A 6000-nucleotide genomic window follows, 5' to 3' on the forward strand; every position below is an offset into this window, starting at 1 on the left:
ATGTTCATCATCAGTGCTAGGGAGGGGAGTGCGCCGAGTTGGGGTCGGTCTCCACGCGGGCAGCGGCCCGCTCCTTCCCTCAGTGATGGGGGGGAAGGGCATTCGCCGTTCGTGGCGCTGGCAGCTGCCGCGTGTCCGGCTCTCCGGTCCGAGCGGCTTCGGCGCTGCTCCCGGTGCCACCTTCCGCCGCGGCAGCCGGAAGAGGTTTCTTCGCCGACGAGATAGTCGGTGCCGCCCGCGGACTGACCTCCAACTCTACGGCCTTCTGCTCGTCCTCGCCCCTCGAGTGGGGATGTGGGCGAGGGCTTTATGGTAGCAGCATCCGCCCTGAGGTCATCGCTGCTGCTGTTCGGCCGCTCGGAGCAGAAGTCTTTGTCGCTGCTGCTGGAGCGGGCGGCGGCGAGCCATCCGTCGGCCTTCTGTTGCTCTGCAGGCCCTCCAATCGTGGGGGGTTGTTCGTACCTGCAGAGGTGGAACCAGAGTTCCGTTTGTAATGGCACCTTGAGTGCCGGTGTCTTGTTCATTGTGGCTATCGGGGCCTGAACATGTATGTATCTTCGGCACGGAGCCGTGTTTTTTCCTCATTTCGAGCACTAGGACTTCGCCTGTCGGCTAACTGAACCGCTTAACCAAGTGTGAGTTGCCTCGTGCGAAGGTGACGAGTGAGGTATCCGTATCCCAGAGGCGTAGGAGTCCCTCGGCTCGGTCGGCCTTGCCGCCCGAGGCTTCTCTTGCTCAGTTAAAGGAAACCCTCGGTCGCTCTTCGATGAGCCGAAGCCGAAGGCAGCGGTGTCAGTGTGGACAGAGGCGGAGTTGGCTCGAAAAGAAGACTTCGTCGGCCGGAGCCTGGCCGGGCCGTCCACTGGCGGGACCAACGCGGGAGTCGAGTTGCCGAGGCCACGAGCCGGGCTGATGTCCTCGGGGGACAGCTGACTGAGGCTTCGGGGTGGCTGGCCGAGCTGTCTGCTCGGGCCGGATTCCTGGAGAAGACCCTGGCGGCAATGGCCTGGGCGTGGTGCCGATGTCGTCCTTCGGAGTGGAGATCCTCTGACCGTGTCGCCGTCCGAGGCTCGGTCGGACTTCACCGAAGGTGTAGTTGACGCCGAGGGTGCTGCTGCTCCCCCTCCGTCGAGGTCCGAGCCTGCAGGATCGGTTTATCTTGTAGTGTGCGTATGTTTCCTGCGGCCGCCGAGGCCCAAACATACTGTCGTCGTGTTGTAAAGCTGCATTTCTTTTCCTCTTGTTTTGAGTATCTGGACTTATTTGTCGGTAGCAGAATTGTTTGTCCGAGCGAGAGTTACTTTTCACGGAAGGTGATGAGTGAGGTATCCGTATCCCGGAGGCGTAGGAGTCCCTCGGCTCGGTCGGCCTTGCCGCTTACGCGTACTCTTACTCGTCCGTAGGATTCTGCTATCGGTATAGTCAAGAAGGCCCGAAAAATCGTTTCGGCAGAAGAGTTTTCGAGCGTGAAGACTTGTTCGGTCCGCGGAATCACCTATCCGAGCGAGAGTTACTTATCGCAGAAGGTGATGAGTGAGGTATCCGTATCCCGGAGGCGTAGGAGTCCCTCGGCTCGGTCAGCCTTGGCTGCTTACGTGTACTCCATCGTTTTTAGGATCCCACTTTCGAAGTAGTCGAAAAGCACGAAAGACGTTCTGGCAGAAAAGATCTTTTCCAAGGAAAATTTTGACGCGGAGGGGGGTTCCCCCCTTCTAGCCCCCGAGGGAGGGTCGGGCTTTGCCGAGGCAAGGCTGACCCTTCCTTGATGGTTAGACTTTGTGTGTGAATGAGGTGTACGAACGACTTGAAAGCATCTTAAGGGTAGAAGCGACGTAGCTGTCGGATGTTCCAAGCGTTGCTGTAGACCTCGCCTTGACTGTTGGCCAGCTTGTACGTCCCGGGCTTCAAAACTTTGGCGATGACGAATGGCCCTTCCTAGGGAGGCATGAGCTTGTGCCGCCCTCGGGCGTCTTGTTGCAGCCGAAGCACCAAGTCGCCCACCTGGAGGTCTCGGAACCGAACCCCTCGGGCGTGGTAGCGTCGCAGGGACTGCTGGTACCGCGCCAAGTGTAGTAAGGCCATGTCCCGAGCCTCTTCCAGCTGGTCCAGTGAGTCTTCTCGGTTGGCTCGATTGCTTTGGTCATCGTAGGCCCTCGTCCTCGGGGAACCGTATTCTAAGTCTATGGGCAAGATGGCCTCGACCCCATAGACTAGAAAGAACGGTGTGAAGCCCGTGGCTCGGCTTGGCGTTGTCCTCAGACTCCAGACCACCGAGGGGAGCTCCTTCGTCCATCGCTTGACGAACTTGTTGAGGTCGTTGTAGATCCGCGGCTTGAGTCCTTGCAGAATCATGTCGTTGGCACGCTCTACTTGCCCATTCGTCATGGGGTGAGCCATGGTGGCCCAGTCCACCCGGATGTGGTGATCCTCGCAGAAGTCCAGGAACTTTCTGCCGGTGAACTGGGTGTCGTTGTCGGTGATGATGGAGTTCGGGACCCCAAAGCGATGGATGATGTTGGTGAAGAACGCCACCGCCTGTTCGGACCTGATGCTGTTTAGGGGTCGGACCTCGATCCACTTGGAGAATTTGTCGATGGCGACCAGCAGGTGCGTGTAGCCCCCGGGTGCCTTCTGCAAGGGGCCGATGAGGTCCAGACCCCACACATCAAACGGCTAGGTGATGGGTATCGTCTGCAGGGCCTGAGCGGGCAAGTGTGTCTGCCTCGCATAGAATTGACACCCTTGGCAGGTGTGGACAATTCTAGTGGCGTCAGCCACCACGGTCGGCTAGTAGAAACCTTGTCGGAAGGCGTTTCCAACAAGGGCTCGAGGCGCTGCGTGATGACCGCAAGCCCCCGAGTGTATTTCTTGTAAGAGCTCCTGGCCTTCGGCGATGGATATGCATCGCTGGAGGATGCCTGAGGGGCTGCGGTGGTAGAGCTCCTTCTCGTCCCCAGCAAGACAAACGACTTGGCGCGCCGCGCCAACCGCCGAGCTTCGGCTCGGTCGAGGGGTAGCTCTCCTCGGTGGAGATATTGCAGGTACGGGGTCTGCCAGTTTCGATTAGGCGTGACCCCGCTCCGCTCCTCCTCGACGTGCAGTGCCTCACCCTCGGGGGCCGAGGGTGCCTCGGGCTGAGCCGAGGGTACCTCGGGCTGAGCCGAGGCCTTCTCGGGCTCGGGCGCGTCGTCGGTCTTGACGGAGGGTTGATGCAGGTCTCGGGAGAAGACGTCCGGGGGAACCGTTGTCCGCCCCGAGGCTATCTTAGCTAGCTTGTCCGCAGTCTCGTTGTACCGTCGAGCGATGTGGTTGAGCTCGAGCCCGTAGAACTTGTCCTCTAGGCACCGAACCTCATCGCAGTAGGCTTCCATCTTCGGGTCGCGGCAGTGGGAGTTCTTCATGACTTGGTCAATGACGAGCTACGAGTCACCACGAGCGTCGAGGCGTCGGACCCCTAGCTCGATGGCGATGCGCAACCCGTTGACCAGAGCCTCGTACTCGGCCACATTGTTGGACGCCAGGAAATGGAGGCACAGCACGTAGCGTAGGTGCTTCCCGAGGGGCAAGATGAAGAGCAGGCCCGCGCCTGCCCCTGTCTTCATCAGCGACCCGTTGAAAAACATGGTCCAGAGTTCCGGTTGGATCGGAGCTATTGGGAGCTGGGTATCGACCCATTCAGCCACAAAGTCCGCCAAGACTTGGGACTTGATGGCCTTCCGAGGGGCGAACGAGATTGTCTCGCCCATGATTTCCACTGCCCACTTTTCTATCCTACCCGAGACTTCTCGGCACTGGATGATCTCCTCCAGGGGGAAGGATGACACCACAGTTACCGGATGAGACTCGAAGTAGTGTCGCAACTTCCGCCGCGTCAGGATCACCGCGTACAGCAGCTTCTGAATTTGTGGGTAGCGGATCTTGGTCTCGGATAGTACCTCACTGATGAAGTAGACTGGCCTCTGGACGGGCAATGCATGCCCCTCTTCTCGTCTCTCAACCACGATCGCGACGCTGACCACCTGAGTGGTAGCGGCGATGTAGATCAAGAGGGCTTCTCCGGCAGCGAGAGGCACCAAGATGGGAGCGTTCGTGAGGAGCGCCTTCAAGTTCCCGAGGGCTTCCTCGGCCTCAGGGGTCCAAGTGAAGCACTCGACCTTTCTTAAGAGGCGGTACAGAGGCAGGCCTCTTTCACCGAGGCGCGAGATGAAACGGCTCAGAGCCGCAAGGCATCCCGTGACCCTCTGTACGCCTTTCAAGTCCTTGATGGGCCCCATGTTGGTGATGGCCGTGATTTTCTCCGGGTTGGCCTCGATGCCCCGCTCGGAGACGATGAACCCCAAGAGCATGCCTCGGGGGACCCCGAAGACACACTTCTTGGGATTGAGCTTTACGCCTTTTGCCTTGAGACACTGGAATGTCGTTTCAAGGTCGGAAAGGAGGTCGGAGGCTTTCCTCGTCTTGACTACGATGTCATCGACGTAGGCCTCGACCGTTCGACCAATGTGTTCGCCGAACACATGGTTCATGCACCTTTGGTATGTCGCACCCGCATTTCTCAAACCAAACAGCATGGTAACATAGCAGTACATGCTGAAAGGTGTGATGAAAGAAGTCGCGAGCTGGTCGGACTCTTTCATCCTGATTTGGTGATACCCTGAGTAGGCATCGAGGAAAGACAGGGTTTCACACCCAGCAGTGGAATCCACGATTTGATCGATGCGAGGCAGAGGGTAGGGAACTTTTGGACATGCTTTGTTTAGACCAGTGTAGTATACACACATCCGCCATTTCCCTCCCTTCTTTCTCACAAGCACAGGGTTGGCAAGCCATTCGAGATGGAATACCTCTTTGATGAACCCTGCCGCCATTAGCTTGTGGATCTCCTCGCCTATGGCTCTGCGCTTTTCTTTGTCGAATCGGCGCAAAGGCTGCTTCATGGGTCAGGCCCCAGCTCGGATATCCAGCGAGTGCTCGGCGACATCCCTCGGTATGTCGGGCATGTCCGAGGGACTCCACGCGAAAACGTCGGCGTTTGCGCGGAGAAAGTCGACGAGCACTGCTTCCTATTTGGGATCGAGCTCGGAGCCGATCCGGATCTGCTTGGAGGTGTCGTTGCTGGGGTCGAGAGGGACGGTCTTAACCGTCTCCGCTGGCTCGAAGTTGCCGGCACGGCGCTTCACGTCTGGCGCCTCCTTGGAGAGGCTCTCCAGGTCGGCGATGAGGGCCCCGGATTCGGCGAGTGCCTCGGCGTACTCCACGCACTCCACGTCGCATTCGTACGCGTGTCGGTATGTGGGGCCGACGGTGATGACCCCGTTGGGGCCCGGCATCTTGAGCTTGAGGTAGGTGTAGTTGGGGACGGCCATGAACTTGGCGTAGCATGGCCTCCCCAACACTGCGTGGTAGGTTCCTCGAAACCCGACCACCTCGAACGTGAGGGTTTCCCTTCGGAAGTTGGAGGGAGTCCCGAAGCAGACGGGTAGATCGAGTTGTCCGAGGGGCTGGACGCGTTTCCCGGGGATGATCCCGTGGAAAGGCGCCGCGCCTGCCCGGACCGAGGACAGATCGATCCGCAGGAGCCCGAGGGTCTCGGCGTAGATGATGTTGAGGCTGCTACCTCCGTCCATGAGGACCTTGGTGAGCCTGACGTTGCTGATGACGGGGTCGACAACAAGCGGGTATTTCCCCAGACTCGGCACGCGGTCGGGGTGGTCGCCCTGGTCGAAGGTGATGGGCTTGTTGGACCAGTCTAGGTAGACTGGCGCCGCCACCTTTACCGAGCAGACCTCCCGACGCTCTTGCTTGCGGTGCCGAGCCGAGGCGTTCGCCACTTGCCCACCGTAGATCATGAAGCAGTCGTGGACCTCGGGGAACTCTCCTGCCTTGCGATCCTCCTTCTTATCGTCGTCGTTGGCCCTGCCACCTTCCGTAGGTGGCCCGGCCTTATGAAAGTGGCGCCGAAGCATGGCGCATTCCTCAAGGGTGTGCTTGACGGGCCCC

Source organism: Zea mays, chromosome 8 (genome assembly GCF_902167145.1).
Source record: "Zea mays cultivar B73 chromosome 8, Zm-B73-REFERENCE-NAM-5.0, whole genome shotgun sequence".
Classification (NCBI taxonomy): domain Eukaryota; kingdom Viridiplantae; phylum Streptophyta; class Magnoliopsida; order Poales; family Poaceae; genus Zea; species Zea mays.